This window comes from Molossus molossus, unplaced genomic scaffold, assembly GCF_014108415.1.
Source record: "Molossus molossus isolate mMolMol1 unplaced genomic scaffold, mMolMol1.p scaffold_m16_p_2, whole genome shotgun sequence".
Classification (NCBI taxonomy): Eukaryota; Metazoa; Chordata; class Mammalia; order Chiroptera; family Molossidae; genus Molossus; species Molossus molossus.
The window spans coordinates 29,876,117-29,894,068 of NW_023425355.1; positions in this window are offsets into that span (position 1 = coordinate 29,876,117).

Below are 17,952 nucleotides of genomic sequence, written 5' to 3' on the forward strand. Positions count from 1 at the left end.
GAAAAGTGTCTAGTGTGCAACACTGACTCATCACCACACTTGTGTTTTCTGACAAATCAGGAGGAACTGTCTCGGGTTCAGGCCTCAGGCTGGTTCATATTCACCCCAGGCAGCTGGGAATTTCAGGACGATGAGATGGGCCATTGCTGTGTTCCTATGGAGATAGGTGCTCATGTGAATAAGGCACCAGGAGGCGACCCACGTCCTGGGGCATTTTGGGGCGAGGGCAGGATGGGTGCCGGTCCCCTCTGCCAACAGCCCAGGCTCCTTCTGCTAGGCCTGTGGCCTAGCCTCTTAACAGCTTTCCATTCAAGGTAACCTCTCAGCAGCCCAGCAGAGGACCTGAGAAAAGATGACGCCTATGAGAAAGAACTGCAACCATGCAGACTGGTGTTTATGGGAGGGAGGCGGGGGGGGGGGGGCTGCAAAGTTGGGGGCTGGGAACTCCCTGCAGCAGCCTGAAAGGTTTTCATGCCTGAACTGGGGCCCTGGCAGCACAGCTCTCTTGAACTAACATGTGGGTTAGGGAAGAGCCCTGGGGCCGAGAATCTGATGCTGGTGCAGACACGGGTGTCTGTGAGCCTTTGAGCTTCTCAGTCCTTTAACATGTGCCCTGGTGCTGGGACGTGACCTTCCTGGGGAGAGTGGAAGTTACCAGGAGAAAGTGGCCTGTTCCTGTCCAGCAGTAACAAAATGTTGGTGGCAATAAACGTAAAAAGGGCTGTGTGGTGTAAGGCTCCAGGGTACTGAATCTTTAGAATTTGATAAATACCCCAAATTGTCCCTTCTGCCAGCGTGATGGAAGTGTCCCGATACACAGTTACAGTGCACACACCTCCCCGACATTTCCCGTGTGCTCTTCACCCCCCACCTGTCCCTTGTGATCTGCTTTTTGTCACCACTGGTTAGTTTCCTTTTCTGGAATTTCACATACATAGAATCAGACAGTATGTACTTTGTCTTGGCTCGGCTCCTTTTACTCAGCATGATTACATTAACTTGAGATCACCTGTGTGCTGTGTGGTAGCTGAATAACGGACCTCTGAGGGTGTCCCTGCCTCTCGCCTGTCACCCAGCAAAGGGGCTATTTTGCCAATGGGAAGAGATTAAGGCTCTTGTGATGGGGGGATGGTCCTGAGTCGCCGGGGCGGGGGGGGGGGGGTTGCTAATAGAACCACCAGGATCCTCAGGGAGGCGGGAAAGCTAGAGGCAGAGAGGACTCACAGTTTCACTGCTGGTTGTGAAAGTGGCAGAAGGGGCCACAAGCTACAGAAAGTGGGCTCCTGTAGAAGGTGCAAAAGGCCAGGAACAGATCCTTCCCTGAAGCCTGCAGAAGGAACCAACCCTGCCCACACCTGGATTTGAACCCAGTGAGACTTCTGACCTCCAGAACTGTAAAGTAATCTGCGTTTAACCAGCCCCCGCCACAAATCTGTTACAGCCGCAATAGGAACGAACATAATCTATATCTTTGTATGAGCAGTCCTGCTTTTCATTGCTGTGTAGTCAGTCATTCTGCAAATACATCCCAGTTTGTCTCTCAGCTTATCTATGGGAGCCCAGTGGCAGGAGACAGACACCGAGTGACCCAGCGTACGATTCCATGTGTAGGAAACATCTGGAGCGGAGGCAGTGCCTGCTGGCAGCTGCTGGTCTGTAGGGAGAAGGGGGAACGCTCACGGGCTCGGGCAAAGACCGAGTGCTCTGAATGCACTGAAATCATGCTTACTGTAACATGATTCATCTTATGCGAGTTTCAGATGCTTTCCCTATGTGGTTTTTCTGTTTTAGTCTTTAATGTGGTGAATTACCTTGATTGATTTTCAAATGTTAAACCAGCCTTCTGTTCTCTCTCTCTCCTCTCTCTCTCTCTCTGTCTCTCTGTCCTCTATCTCATACACACACACGCACACACACACACACCAGAAATTGGCTTTGATTTGCTAAACTCTGTGTCCACAAGGGAAGGATGCTGGCCTGTAGTTACATGGGTCCTGGCAGCCTGTCACTACTTGAGCCAGTTAAGCAAGACGAGGTGGAATTGTATATGAGCATTGATTCCAGTATTGCCAGCAGCGTGGGAGAGCAGTGGGTCATCCCGTAAATTCTGCTCTGCCCACTCTCACTTGCCAGCTGATTTTAAAGGGTAGAAAGGGCAGTAAGGGCAAAAGGAAAAAATGGGTAATATGGTTACAGGCAAGGGGAAAGGAATGTGGGCTGGGGGAGCTTCGGTGGCTGGTCGACAGTCACAGGCACCAGTCCGGTGTTCCGATCATCAGGTTGTTAATCTTTCCATGATGTCGCGCAGTCCCCCTTGTCCTCAGATTAGGAGAATGGACAGCACTTCTCAGACAAACTCCAGAGGCGTACACCTCCCAGCCAGGTCAGAATGGGCTTTTCTTTAATCAGCACAAAGCAATCACAATTCACACTGTAAAGGATGCTTAACATTTCTTGTAACTACGGCAAGCATGCTACTACACTTAGTTCTCTCTTCTATTCTCTCCCACCCCTTTCAACACCACATCAGGCTGATTGATGTCATATCGGGTTTGGAAGTGTTCCCTCCTCTTAACTTTCCAAAAAACTTAATGTAGAATTGGTATTATTTCTTCTTTAAATTCTTCTTTTTCTTGGTACGTGCCCCTAGCGGGAACCGAACCCAGGACTCTCGGTCCACAGGCCGACGCTCCGACTGCTGAGCCAAACTGGCCAGGGCTCTTCTTTAAATTCTTGATGAAATTTACCCGTGAGGCATTTGGGTTTGTGGTTTTCTTTCTTTCTTTGTTTTCAAAATACGTTTTTATTGATATTTTAGAGAGAGAGAGGAAGGGAGAGAGAGAAACATCGCTGGGAGAGACAAATCGACTGCCTCCTGCACACCCCCTACTGGGGATCGAGCCCACATCCCGGGCATGTGCCCTGACCAGGAATCTAAGCGGGACCTCTCAGTCCACGGAGCCACACTGGCCAAGCAGGTCTTGTTAATGGAAATATTTTTAATTAGGAATTCAGTTCTTTAGTAGTGATACGGCAATTCAATTTCTCTCTTTTGAGTGAGGTCTGGTCGTTTTTATCCTTAAAGGACTTTGTCTATTCCGTCTAAGTTGTCTATTTGCATAAGAGTGCTTATAACATTGGTTATAAGTGTCTGTCTTTCTTTCTTCTTGATCAGTCTGGCTATAAATTTACATACATTGTGATTAAACTCCCAAAGAACCAGCCTTTGGTATTATTGATTTTTCCCCTTTTTTTCAGTTTCTTTTCAGTGATAGTCACTCTGATCTTTATTATTTTCTTTTTTCTGTTTACTTGGTTTTACTTCCTGGTTTGTTTGTTTTTTGTTTTTTTTGTTTTTTTTTTTTGTACTTTCTAAAGGAGGAAGGTAGCCCTGGCCGGTGTGGCTCAATGGGTTGGGAATAGCCCCGTGCACCAGGAGGTTGCTGGTTCGATTCCCAGTCAAAGGTTCATGCCCATGTTGCGGGCTCAATCCCAGGAGGCAGCCTATCGATGCATCGCTCTCATATGTATGTTTTTCTCTCGCCCTCTCCCTTCCTCTCTCTCTAAAATCAATAATCCCTTTCTAAAATAATAAGGGAGGAAGGTAGTCATTGAGTTGAGATCTGTCTTCTTTTCTAACACAGGGTTTTAGTGCTAGAAATGTTTTTCTAGGTGCTATTTAGGTGCATTCCACAGGCTTCGCTTGGTTTATATTTTCATTTAGTTCAAAATATCGTGGGAGAGAGGAAGGGAGAGGGAAGGAGAGATAGAAACATCGATGAGAGAGACCATCCGTTGGCCGCCTCCTGCATGCCTCCCACTGGGGATTCGGCCCACAAGCCTGGGCATGTGCCCTGACTGGGAAGTGTACCGCTGACCTCTTGGTACAGGGGTGGATGCTCAACCACTGAGCTGCACCGGCTGGGCTGCTCTATGATATTAAGGTAGCTCCCATGCTTGCCTTAGATTAGAGTTCACCTGACGTATCGTTTCCCAAGCTTTTGCTTTAACGTATTTGTGTCTATAGTGTATATGTAAAGCAGGTTTCTTACAGAAAGCACCTGGTTTGGTCATGCTTTTTATCCATCTGATAATCTCTGCCTTTTGATTGTTGTGTTTACAGAACTTACATTTTGTGTGATCGTTGATATGATTTGGTTTAAATCTACCACCTTGCTCTTTGTTTTTTTATTTGTTCATGGTTTCCTTTGTCCTCTTTTATTATTCCTTTTATCTCCTTTCTTGGCTGATAAGTCTTTCTTTGTAGTGTGCACAGTTGCCTCGGTGACTCCTGATAGGGCTCTGTGGCAGGGCTTTCTGCCTCATAGACATGTGTGTCTGGGCCTGACGTGGGAGCCACTGAGGGTGTGAAATGTGCCTGGTTTGCCCCATGAACTGAATCTTGAACGCTCTTTCATTGCAGTTAATTTCAATGCAAATAGCCACAGGTTTAGAGCTTGAGCCCTCAGCCCATCAGCTATAGGAAGAGGTACCTTCCAGTTGTTTCCTTGGGTCTTTGCTCATGTTGTCCTGAGTGTGACTTCTTGTATGTTTTGCACTCCATATTGCATTTTACCATTTTGACTTCACTTAATCAGTTATCTTTAAAGGCATTTTAGATGATCACTCCTACGCTGACCACACAGATATCATTCCTGGTGCTCGTAGCCCTGTGTGGGTCTCTCTCTGCTGAAGGACTTGAACACCTCCTGGGTGCTCATTGGCTTTTATGTCTGGAAAAGTCTTTGAGGACACTGCCCACTGTTCCCGGCCATGTTTCTGATGGGACATCTGCTTTCCTTCTGAACCTTTGCTCTTTGTCACATGGGGTGTACTTTTTCCTATTGCTTTTAAGATTGTCTCTCTCTCTCTCTTTAAAAACACTTATCTCATGTTGTGGCGTGAGAGAACTGAGAGCCCACCAGAGCCAAATTAAAGCCAAATAGAGAGCAAAGCCGGCCGGCGACTGATCCCGAGTTCTCAGAGACCAGCCCTGGGGCCTCCAAATGTTGTGGCGCGCCAGAGTCAAAGAAAGACCACGAGAGAATTGAAGTCCAAATAAGAGCCGTTTATTAGCCGGCCAGCCGGCGTCTGATTCCAAACACCCCTGTGACAGAGTCTTCGGAATCAGCCTCGATATCCTTTATTACATGCCTCTCATACCTTACACACAATAGGATCCTCTTGATATAATGTCCAGGGCCACAGCAATGCTGTATAGAATTAATTTGCCTTACGGATAACAGGAACACCCAGACACACCCAGGAACACCCAGTCTGTTATCTCAGGTATTTCAAAGCACATTGGGTCACACTTAGCCCTGAGCTGCACAAACACAATGCGAGCCTAATTCCTTGAGATTGTGGGGAACGTCGGGTCTCCGACTCAAGTCCTCCAGGCTCCGTGGACTCTGTCAGACAGGTAGCCGGCTCCCAACAATTTCTTGGTTCAAGGAGAATTCCAGTTATTGACGTTAGTTTGACTAAACAGGTTCAGCTAGAGGGCACACAGACATCATCAATTATGGACCAGCACAATAATTTACTATCATCTATTATGAGGTTGCTTCTCAGATTCACCTACTCTACTGTTGACTCCCTGTAAATTATTCTTTATTTCAATTAGTGCATCCTTCATTTCTTTCTTTCTTTTTTTTTTTTTTTTATCCTCACCCGAGGACATTTTTCCATTTTTTGTTCAGGTAGAGTGGGAGGGAGAGAGAGGAACAGAGAGAGAGAGAGAAACATCAATGTGAAAGGGACACATCGAGTGGCTGCCACCCGCACAAACCACCAGGGCCGGGGACAAACTGCAACCGAGGTACGCGCCTTGAGCGGGAACCGAACCCGGGTCTCTCAGGACCGCAGGCCGACGCTCTAACCGCTGAGCCAAACCGGCCAGGGCCATCCTGCATTTCTGACTGGTCCTTTTTATGCTCTTGAGGTCCTCACTAAGTTCTTGAAACTCTCACTAAGATCCTTGAGCATCCTTTTTTTCTTTTCCCCATTGTTTAAAAATTGATTTTCAAGAGAGAAGAGGGGAGAGGGAGAGAGCGATGGAAACATCGATGAGAGAGAGAGCATCGATTGGCCGCCTCCTGCATGCCCCCCACTGGAGATTGACCCACAACCTGGGCATGTACCCTGACCCGGAATCGAACCGGCGACCTCTTGGCGCATCGGTCGACGCTCGACCAGTGAGCCACACAAGCTGGGCTTGAGCATCCTTATAACCGGTGTTTTGAACTCTGCATCCGTTAGATTGCTTATCTCCGTTTCCTTTCGTTCTTTTCCTGAAGTTTTGTTCTTTTCTTTCATTTGAAACATGTTTCCTTTGTCTCCTCATTTTGGCTGCCTCCCTGTGTTTGTTTCTACGTGTTAGGTAGAGTTGCTATATCTCCTAGGCTACTTAGGGTAGCCTATAGCAAGCAGTAGATGTCCTGTAGGGTCCAGTGGCACAGCCTCCCTGGTCACCCAGCTGGGCCCTCGAGGTGCACCCCTTGTGTGGACTGTACACCCTTCTGTTGTCAGTGAGTCTTGATTGCTGTTGGCCTGTCAAGGGAGGGATTTACTCAGGCTGATCAGCCTCAAGGACTGGCTGTGCCCACTGATCACCATCCTCTGACTACCTTGGAGGATCAGCTGTGCAGGGGCCCACCACACAGAGCAAGACTTACTTCAGCAGGGCTCTGGTACCCACAGAGTCCACTCCTTGAGTGTGTCGCTTGCGAAGGTGGGTGGGTGGGTGGGTGGTGGCGCTTTGATGTGGTCTGATGCTGTCCACTGGGTGTGCTGGCTCTGGGGCAAGGTCAGCCACTGCCTGTGTTTTAACCCGGGACCACCAGGCATAAGCTACAAAGTGATCGGCAGACGGCTGCTTCTTGTACTGGGTTTGGAGGTGCCCAGGCATGGCCGAGCTGTGAACCAAGGCTGGCTGCTTCTAGTGGCCAGGCCTGGGGCCACCTAGTGAGTGGTATGGGGCTCGCTGAGGCCAGATGCTGTTTGTTGGAGAGAATTTAGGACCACCTGAAGCAGGAGCCAAGACAGGCCACTCTAGGGTAAAGCCACTGGAAACAGCTTGGGTGGGCCTGAAAGTTGGGTGGGCCAGGGCCTCAGGGCATCACCAGGGCAGGGCAAAAACAGTGTGAGCCAGGTTGCTGGAGTCCCAGCTATGGTGCCCCTCTGCTGGCCCCATGGGGGAAGGGCTCACCAAAGGAACAACGGCCTCTGCCAGCACAGCATGTCTGTCTGGGAGAAAGCTGCTTCTCCAGCTCTCACCCCAGTGCTAAACAATTCCGTTCTTCCCTGCATGTCTGTGGTGCCTTGTAAGCTGCCTTCCCCACGCTGGAGCCTGGAGGGTGTGAGTCTGAGTATGTTCATGCAGGGGCCCTTCAAGAGGAACTGCCTGGGGCTCCAGCCACCTCAGCCGCCCTCAGCCTCAGTTCCCGCTGACTTTTCCAGCAAGAGGTTACGGGGACTTCTCTTCCTGGCACCGGGACCCTGAGCTGGGCACCTGGTGTGGGACAGGGACCCCTCACTCCTCAGGGAGGACCTTCCCCGCTGTGGCATCCCTCCTGATTTTCATCCGCCACACGAGGGTGTGGGACCAGCCCTTCCATGCCTCCGCCCCTCCTACCGGTCTCGATGTGGCTTCTTCTTTAATTTCGTGGTTGTAGGACTTCCATTCAGCTCGATTTCAGGTGGTTCTGAAGGATGGTTGTTCTGTAGTTTAGTTGTAATGTGGGTGTGGTTGTGGGAGGAGGCGACACCACATTTACCTATGCCACCCTCTTGACTGGAAGTGTCTCTTTATCACTAGTTTTACAGAATTTAACTTATAATGTGCCTTGGTATAGTTTTCTTCACATTTCTTGGGGTTCTTTGAGCTTCTTGGCTCTATGGGCTGACTGTTTCCTCAAATTTGAAGTATTTTTGGCCATTCTGTCTTCAAATACTCTCCCACCCCCATTGCTGTACCACAAACACCAGGCCAGGTGACACTGCTGGAGGTGGCGGGAACCGCACCGGGTGTCAGACCAGGGGCGTCAGACCTGGGTTCAGCAACCTTGGTACGTGAGTTCTGGCTAGGAAAGAATTCAGAGCCAAACCCAAGCTATAAGAGAACATTCGTTTGGAAAATCACAGAGGTAGAAGAAGTAATTTGTGGAAGAAATGGGCTTAGGGAACAAGCTATAGAGGTAAAGGAAGGGCCCTTGGAGCTTAGAAGTTAGGAAGGTAAAGGTGATGTGCCTGGGGGAAAGGGGAGGAGGAAGGGAAAGGTGCGGACATGCTCCCAGGAGGGGGAGCTGGCCCTGGGTCCTCTGTCCTAAGGGTGTTAAGGGTGGAGTTTTAGGGGAGGTCCCAGGGGAAGATCTTAATAGATGATGCAGCAGCTTTCCAGGTGTGTCCTTTCAGGGTCTAGGTGTCCACTGATTGCATGGTTGGCACCAGGGCAGGGGGGGTCAGTATTCAATGCAGCTGGTCCTGATGTCAGCCATGGGGTCTCCTGTCTGGTTTTGTTGCTGTTCTGGGCCTGGAGCTGAACTACAACCGAGGCCTCAGTGCTATCAGGGGTCCAAACTGCATGACCAGCAATATGCTAGGGGAGGAAAGGTCTCCCTGGGGACAAGGTCCCACCCTACAGTTGTCCCTTGCTAGGCACTTGGGGCTTTTCTCTCTGGTGACCTTCTGTGCCTGGCCATCGTCCTTGCTCTGTTCATGCCTGTCTCACTGCCTACCACAAAACTGTTCCACAGCTCACTGGTCCTCTAGTCATTTTCTCCAGCCTTTTCCCCTCTGTGTTGTGTTTTGGATGGTTTGTGTTGCTGTGAAATGCTGTGTCTTCGAGTTCCCTAATTTTTTCTTTTGCAACGTGTGATTCCCACCTTGTGTATTTTTTTACAAAAATGTTCATATTGATTCTTTCGGTGAGAGAGGAAGGGAGAGAGAGAGAGAAACATCGATGTGAGAGAGAAACAGCGATTGGCTGCCTCCTGCTCGCCCCCCACAGGGGATCGATCCCACAACCCGGGCATGTGTCCTGACCGGGAATCGAAGCGGACCTCTCAGTCCATGGGGTGTCGCTCAGTCCACTGAGCCAACAGGCTGGGCCCACTTGTGTATTTTTATGTTAGATGTTTTTTTTCTCTACAAGTTCAGTTTGGGTCTCAAATATCTTCAGTGTCTGAACTTAATATGCTCAGTCTTTCCTGCCTTTCTGAACATAAATGATACAGTTATAACAACAGCTTTACATAGACAGCAATGCTGGGGATGGGGTGGGGGGGTCGGGAGGAGGGTGTCAATGGGGGAAAAAGGAGAAACATCTGTAACAAAAATAAATTAATTAAAAAATAATAATGAGCTATGAAAAACATGAAAATTAAAAAATATCGTCACTCAGTAGATGTGTTTGAAAACACACAGTTCAAGCTCCCAAGAGAATTCATAATCTGAAAGGTGAGTCAAAATAATATGGTAAAAAAAAAAAACCACAAAAAGAAAAACGGCTTTAATGTCGTTGTGCACTGAGTGTTTCACAGGTTGTTTCTGTTACTGGGTTTTCTCATTATGGGCTCTAGTTCTGCTGCCTTTCATGCCGGGAGATGGTGTGTGGCTACCGGACATTCTGGACTTCACCTTTTCGAACTTAGTCCTAGGACACAGTTGAGTTATTTAGAAACAGCTGGATATTTTTAAGCTTTACAGCTTTGTTAGCTGGGAACAGGGTAGTACTCACTTTGGGGCTGATGCCCTCCTGACAGTCTGCCCAGTGCCACTTTATTACTCACCTCTGCATTTCTGGCTGGCGGGGCCACTGTCCTCGGTCCTGTGTGAGCTCTTGGGATCATCCCCTTGAATCAACTGCTTCTCAGTGGGACAGGTGACAATTTGCCCCCAGGAGACATTTTGGGTTGTCCGGACTAGGGTTCTAGCAGCATCTGGTGGGTAGAGCCAGGGATGCTGCTAAATGTGCTACAATGCACAGGAAGGCCCCACCCCGGAGAGGGGCCCAGCCCAGGTGCTGGCAGTGCCAACTGGGGCTGAGGAACCCTCCCTGCCTGACGTGGTTGTTCAGACACACTGAGCACTGGCTGGGCTCAGCTAACGTCTCGGTGGGGACCTCTCCCTGTGCTACTCTCTTTGCCCCCTCGGCCTCCTCGGACCCCGTGCTCCCCGTCCTCTCTGCTGAGACCACAAGGCTCCTGGGTTCTCTCCCCATGCTGGGGTCTGGAAACTGCCCAAGTCATCGTGGAGCAGTTGGGGGCCTGCTTAGATGGTCCCAATCTCAGGACCACTGTCCTGCCCGGCCTGCTGATCACTGTTTGCAGCTGTCATTTCAGCTGCGTGTTGGATGTGTCAGCAGCTTGGACTTAGCAGTTGCCGAACTGCTTGCTTCCTGGATGTGGGTATATTTGACGTGTGACTGTGCTGTCACTAACTTGCTGAGTTGTTTTTCAGGTTTTGAACATGTCAAACTGCAAGGAGAGAAGCTTTCGACTTTGCTCTGGCTTGAGGAGATCCATGCGGAAATAGTCTTCACATCTTGGATTTAACTACCTGAATTTCTCTAATAATAATTTTCCTTCCTACCCTTGTAGAGGATGAACAATAAATCTTCTTCTACCCTTCTAAGTTCTTCTGACCGATGTAATAATCAAATCGACATGAAAGAGATTAACAGAAGGAAACAACCACATTTATTGTGCATGTACATATGGGGGTTCTGGAAGAACATGGGACCTGAAAACAAATGAGTTGAGGCCGTTGACTGATGTGAATCGATGCCAGTGCAGTGCTGACAGGAATCCCAACTTGGAGCGTGGTGAAGAAGGACACCCTGTTCAGTACAAACAGCTCAACTGTGCTACAGCGCGGCTGTGGAAACTACAGGGTTGCAGAACAGCTCAGCTATGAAACCTGGTTAGGGCCACAGCCACCCCCTTCCTCCCACCTTCAGACTCCATGATGTTCAAGCTGCAGTTCAGGCTTCTGTCAGCAGGTGGCACCGACGGACCGCCATTTCTAAATTCCTCTACAAAGAAGTTTATGCAAAGAGAAAAATATATATAATGCCATCCCTTAAAACCCAGCCTATGAACCTATGTAGGGAATGATTCTTATTCTGTCTGAAAAATAAGGTAGGTGTAGAAGAAGACTGTGAAAACATATACTCCAGGACTTGCACACGATGAAACACCAGGTAGCAGCACGGTAATGCGCCCTGGCAGGGGACACACACACACACACACACACACACACACACACACACACGGGAGGGGAGAGGTGACTGAGAGCATGGGGCATCAGAGCGGGGTCTCCGCAGCTGTGTCCACGGGGATGACAGAAAGAATGTGTGGAAGAAAGACTTGGCAGCCTGTACCAGGGGCGGGGTGATAATGGAAGGAGGAAAGCCCTGCTCTCTGGTAAGGACTGGCTGGTACGGTCCACCCTATATCACAGACACTGATGAGGGAAGAGATACATCAATGAATATGATGTAGATTGGATGGAGGTTGGGAGTTTGACTTTGTGGGTACAGCCGACATTTTCTGGATTTTCACTTAACGGGAGCAGTCCTTCTGTACCCGTCACTTTTCTAGGATGTAAAAGCACATTTCCTGGGACATCTGACCTTGAGAATGGAAGTCCAGCTCTGGTCTGAAGTGAGGGTCCACTTGCAACTGTGAACATGTATTTCAGGTGATAGAGCTAGAAGGAACTTAGAAACACACACACAGGCTCAATTCAGTTGTTCAACATCTACTTTGTAGGTATTGCAAACTTTGAACTGAAGGCGTATTAGGGATGCTTTCTTCCTTCAAAAAGGTACCTATCACATGGACAACTAAGCCGGGGACGGGGCGGGGGGGGGGTGGGGAGAGGGGTGCCAATGGGGTAAAAAAGGTGAAATATCTGTAACAAAAAATAAATAAAAAATTTAAAAAATAAAAAAAAAGGTACCTATCTTCTCATTAGAAGAAACCATGAGAAATGACTTTTCACAGCGCCAGCCTTGACCCCGAGGCTCAGCCAGCCCCCACTGCTGTGTCCCAACATTTTAAGGCCAATGAAGTCCCACCACATGCCATATACTCGGGCAAGTTTTCTCATTTACCCCTCAGGATACTATGAGGCAGGTACCAGGAGTAGTCTCCCTTCGCAGATGATGAAGTTCAGGCCGATAGAGCCTGTGTCACTCTCCAGATAAGTGACAAGATGGGAATGAGGTTCCATCCCCCACCTCCTCCCTAGAGGACACTGAGCAGCCTCCCTTCTAGAAGAAGGGCTTCCAGGGCTGGAGAAGAGGTTGGATTACACTCCTTCTGTTGTGGGTCCCCAGGGACTCCCTCAACAACCCCTCTGGGTGAGGAAGATGACCGAGGAGATGAAATCCTGTATTTATTCCCAGAGACCTGTATGCCAGGCCACATCCATGGCTGATTCCTGAAGGGGAATGTGGATGGAAGCTTGGGTGTTGCCCTTGAGACAGGTAATCTAGAGGGAAGGACATTGATATGTATGTACCTGCTTTAAGCAGAGGTGTTTTATATCCCATCTCATGTAATCATAACAGCTATTCAAGTTACTCATTATGACCACTATTCAGATCAGGGTACTGCCGTTAGGGGAGTTTAATTGATCAGGGAGACAACTCTATTATCTCCTGACCAGCAGCTCACTTGGAAATTCAAGTTTTTGTTTGTTTCCATTTTGCTTTGAAGCCCACAGAGAAGTATAAATGGTTTTAACCTTTGCTCACATATTTATTCTGTACTGACGGACCCTAGATTGCTTCATCTATATCTATATCTATAGATGGATAGATAGCAATGCTGCGGCAAATATTCTCGTACCAACTTACTTTTGCGTATGTGAAAAAATGTCCGAGTTACATCCTTAAACATCTTTCCTAGGCCTTGAATCAATAATTTAAACTACCTCAAAAAGTGCCTGAGCATTCACATTTCTTTACCCACCTCTATACCTGTTGTTCATAGTATTTAAATTTGTGTGTCTCACGCTGGCCGGTTTGGCTCAGCGGCTAGAGCGTCAGCCCATGGACCAAAGAGTCTCGGGTTCGATTCCGGTCAAGGGCACAAGGGCACGTACCGTACCTTGGTTGTGGTTCATCCCGGCCCCAACGGCCCGGGTTGGGGTCGTGCAGGAGGCAACCAGTCGATGTGTCCCTCTCACATTGATGTTTTTCTCTCTCTCCCACTCTATCTGAAGATAAAATATCTTCGGGTGAGGATTAACATTTTTTTTTTAATTTATGTGTTTTTATTTCCTCATCTTGTGCTGAAGTTGAGTCTCTCTCCCTCTCCCTCTCCTGTCCTACCTCTGCAGAATCAATAATAAAAAATAAAAAAAATTAAAAGTTACATAGTTTCTGAGTGTGCCTTTTCTCACTTATAAAACAGAAACATTTATAGCTATACGAGACTATTGTGCTGAGGGGCGTAAGGGCAAACTATTTCAAGTGTCATACACAGCATATACTGATATGGTACCCAGTAGATGATAGTTCCCTTCCTGTCCCATACCCAGCCTTCCTTTAAAGGAGATTCTCTCTCTCTTTTTTTTTTATCCTCACCCGAGGATATTTCTCCATTTTTTGTACGGATAGAGTGGGAGAGAGAGAGAGGAAGAGAGAGAGCGAGAAACATCGACGTGAAGGGACACATCGAGTGGCTGCCACCCGCACGACCAACCAGGGCCGGGGACAAACTGCAATCGAAGTACGTGCCCTTAGCGGGAACCGAACCCGGGTCTCTCCGGACCGCAGGCCGACGCTCTAACCGCTGAGCCAAACTGGCCAGGGCTAAAGGAGATTCTCTTGACATAATCCAAATAGCATCATTGTATGGGAATCCCATGGAAATGTTAGGTGGTGGGGAAATGTATAAGATTCCATTATGTATTGACTTGTGTGCCATTTCTCTTTGCTGAAGGGACTTGTCAGATAATTTAGGGAAAAGGGAAACAATCGCTGAACTAGTTCCATAGGGTTTGAAAAAGAAAACCATCAAAACTATCACCCAATTTCACTTTATTTCATATACTTTCCCATCCTGCTTTTTAAATGTTTCTCAAGAAAAATATGTACACCGTAACTCAGAAAGAAGCAGCTTTGCAAAAGGATACTACTATACTAGAACACGGGGAACCCCTTGGGTAAGTCATTTTGCCCGTGCTGGTTGTTTTGTTGGATAAAACCTCTCAGACAGATGTAGAGGTAAGTGAGCCGATTTAGAAAAGCACTTTTGAGACCTTAGCTGGGAAGGAAGGAGTAGCGATTTCTAAATTACGTTCCAATCTTCACTGCAGCTATTACACTGTGTTCGAATGAGCTCAATAAGTTCTCGTACTGTTTTGTAATTGAATGACCATTTGTGCATGGCCATAGGGTGGTTGAAACTTAAAGTCTCACCAAAAGCAGGACCCCTCACCTCAGAAAAGCATGGGACTCAGCTTTCCTGAATGCTGGTACCTTTTTCTCTCATGAATCCATACTAATATAAATAAGTGGATTAACAAAGAAGCGCGAGAGGAGGTCCACTCTCTTTTTTGAACCGTCAAACATGATACATGTAGCTATCATCTCTCCGTGACGTGAGCCTTCGGCCTCACACACCTGAGGGCAGGTCAACTTAGTAACTTACTTCTAAAGTATTGAGTGGGTGGCCCGGCCAGTGTGGCTCAGTGGCTGAGCGTCGACCCATGCACCCAGAGTTTGCCAGTTCGATTCCCGGTCAGGGCACATGTCCAGGTTGTGGGCCCGATCCCCCGCGGGGGGGGGGGGGGCGTGCAGGAGGCCAATCGATGTCCTCTCTCATCGGTGTTTTCCGTCTCTCTCTCCCTCTCCCTTACTTCCTCTCTAAAATCAATAAAGAAAGAAAGGAAATAAAAAAGAAAAGAAATGGGAGAGGCGATACACTTTCTTTTTCGAACCATCGAAAATAGTATATATAGATACCATCTCTCCATGAGGTGAGCCTTTGGCCTCCCACACCTGAGGGCAGGCCAACTTAGTAACTTACTGCTAAGGAATTGAGTGAGTGAACGGAAAATAGTAGTGTACACTGGAGAAACTCGACAAACACTAGTGACCCAGTGACATCACATGGGTATCTTGTCCTCCCGGATATGATGTGACAAGAAGGGCACTTCAACTCTGGGGTATTCCTTCTCAAAGCCCGTAACCAGACTCTAATCATGAGAAAAATAAGAGACTATGCCTGCACTCCTCAGCACTGTCAGGGTAATGAAAACAGTCTGCTCCTCAAACGGTGCAACAGAGAGTTACCATATGACCCAGCAATTCCACTCCTAGGTTCACAGCCAAGGCAAACGAGAGCACGTGTCTACATAAAAACGTGTACAGGTGTACGGACCGTCATTATTCATAATAGCCCAAAGTGGAAACAACCCAAACGTCCACCGATTAATGAACGGATAAATAAATGTGATATACCATTTAGCAATAGAAGGAATGAAGTACTGATACATGCAGCAACATACATGATCCCTGAAAACATTATGCTAATGAAAGATCCCGAATATGCCGAAGACCACATACTGTACGGTTCCATTTATAAGACATGTCCAGAATGAGGACAACAGCGCAGCCATACTCATGGAATCCCCCTTTTCACCCAGACTTCCAGAAAGCTGTGTCTGGTGGGTTTGGACTGCAGGCTCTCTCTCCCATCTGCCTGCTCTGGGATGTTCAAACTGCAGTTCAGGTTTCACTCAGAACGTGACACCAACGTACTGCCCTTATCCAAATTCTCTCCTAAGAAGTGTCTGCAAGGAGTAAAAAGAAAATACAGTACTCTCCCTTAAAACCTAGCTCATGAGCCTATGTACGGAATGATTCTAATTCTACTGCAAACAAAAAAAAAAAAAGAAAAAGAAAACTGATAAATGTAAAAGAAGACTGTAAACACATGTATTCCAGGGCCTGCACACGATGAAACACCAGGCAGCAGTAGTGTGCCCTGGCAGTCAGTGGATGGCTGGCAAGGGGCAGTGCGGGGCACTTGAAAGGTGCCACAGAGGATGGGGCGTCAGAGCAGGGTCTGCGAAGCAGTGCTATGGACAGCGGATGACTGGCCGGGGGTGGGAGGACTGGGCAACCTGTACTGAGCTGGGGTAATGGAGGGTGAGCACCCTGCTCTCTGAGAGGGACCCCTTTACATTGTGGACACGTCAACCTACACTGAGGAGGGAGGAGATACATCAGGGAACATGGTGTAGGTAGATTTGGGGATCAACAGGAAATGGAACTGCTTTAATATACATATGGATTAGCCCTGGCTGGTGTTTCTTTCTCTCTCTCTCTCTCTCTCCCCTCTCTCTCTCCCTTTGCCCCCTTCCCTTCTAATCTTTCTAAACAACAACACAACATATGTGTATATGTATACACACTCACACACACATATACATATGTATACATTTTTTAAACAGAATGGATATCATAGTACAAAAATCTTTGTGAACAAAAAAGGGGTCACTCTCCCCATTGACCCCCTTCTCCCCAATCCAGCCTCCCCCACCCCCACTGCCTTCTGCACACTATTGTCTGTGTCCATTGATTATGCATATATGCATATAATTTATTTGGTTTACCTCTTCCCGCCCTCCCCCACTTGCCTTTGAGATTCCTTAGTCTAACAACCAATTTGTATTTCTTAATCCCTTCACCTTTTTCACCCATCCCGAAACCCCTCCCATCTGGCAACAAACAAAAATTCTCTGTATCTATGAGTCTTTCTGTTCTGCTTGCCCATTTTGTTTGTAGATTCAGTTGTTGATAGATATTTATTTATTGCCATTTTATTGTTCATATTTTTTGTTCTTCTTTGAGAAGACCCTTCAACATTGCATATAATACTGGTTTGGTGGTAATGGACTCCTTTAGCTTTTTCTTGTCTGGAAAGCTCTTGATATAGCTATTGATTCTAAATGATAGCTTTGCAGGATAGAGCAATCTTGGTTGTAGGGTGTTGCTTTTACCCACCTTGAATATCTCTTGCCACTCCTTTCTGGCCTGCAAAGTTTCTTTTGAGAAACTTGCTGGCAGTCTTACGGGAGCTCCTTTGTAGGTAACTAACTGCTTGTCTCTTGCTGCTTTTAAGATTCTCTCTTTGTCTTTAACCTTTTGCTATGTATCCTAGGCTTCCTAGGGTGGCCTATGACAATAGTTGCTCTGTAGAGTCCAGTGGCACAGCCTCCCTGGTCACCCCAGCTGGGCCCTCAAGGGGCACCCCTCATGTGGACTGTACACCCTTCTGCTGTAATGGATTATTGGTTGCAGCTGGCACGTCAGTGGGAGGGATTTACTCAGGCTGATCAGCTGCAAGGACTACCTGAGCCAACTGACAACTGACCTCTGACTACCTTGGAGGATTAACTGTGCAGGGCCCACCACACAGAGCAAGACTTACTTCAGCAGGGCTCTGGTACCCACTGAGTTCATTCCTTGAGTGTTGCTTATGGACATGATTGGGTGGGTGGTGGTGTTTTGATGTGATTTGAAGCTGTCCACTGAGTGTGCTGGTTCTGGGGCTAGGTCAGCCATTGCCTGTGTTCTACCCGGGGCCACCTGGCATAAGCTACAAAGTGATCTGCAAATGGCTGCTTCTTGTGCTGGGTTTGGAGGTGCCCAAGCAATGCCAAGTTGTGAACCAAGGCTGGCTGCTTCTAGTGTCAGGCCTGGGGCCACTTAGTGACAGGTAGGGGGCTTGCTAAGGTCAGATGCTGTTTGTAGGAGAGAATTTAGGACAACCTGAAGCAGGAGCCAAGACAGGCCACTCTATAGTAAAGCCACTGGAAACAGCTTGGGTGGGCCTGAAAGTTGGGAGGGGCAGGGCCTCAGGCAATCACCAGGGTGGGGCAAACAGGGTGAGCCAGTTGCTGGAGTCCCATTTATGGCGCTCCTCCTCT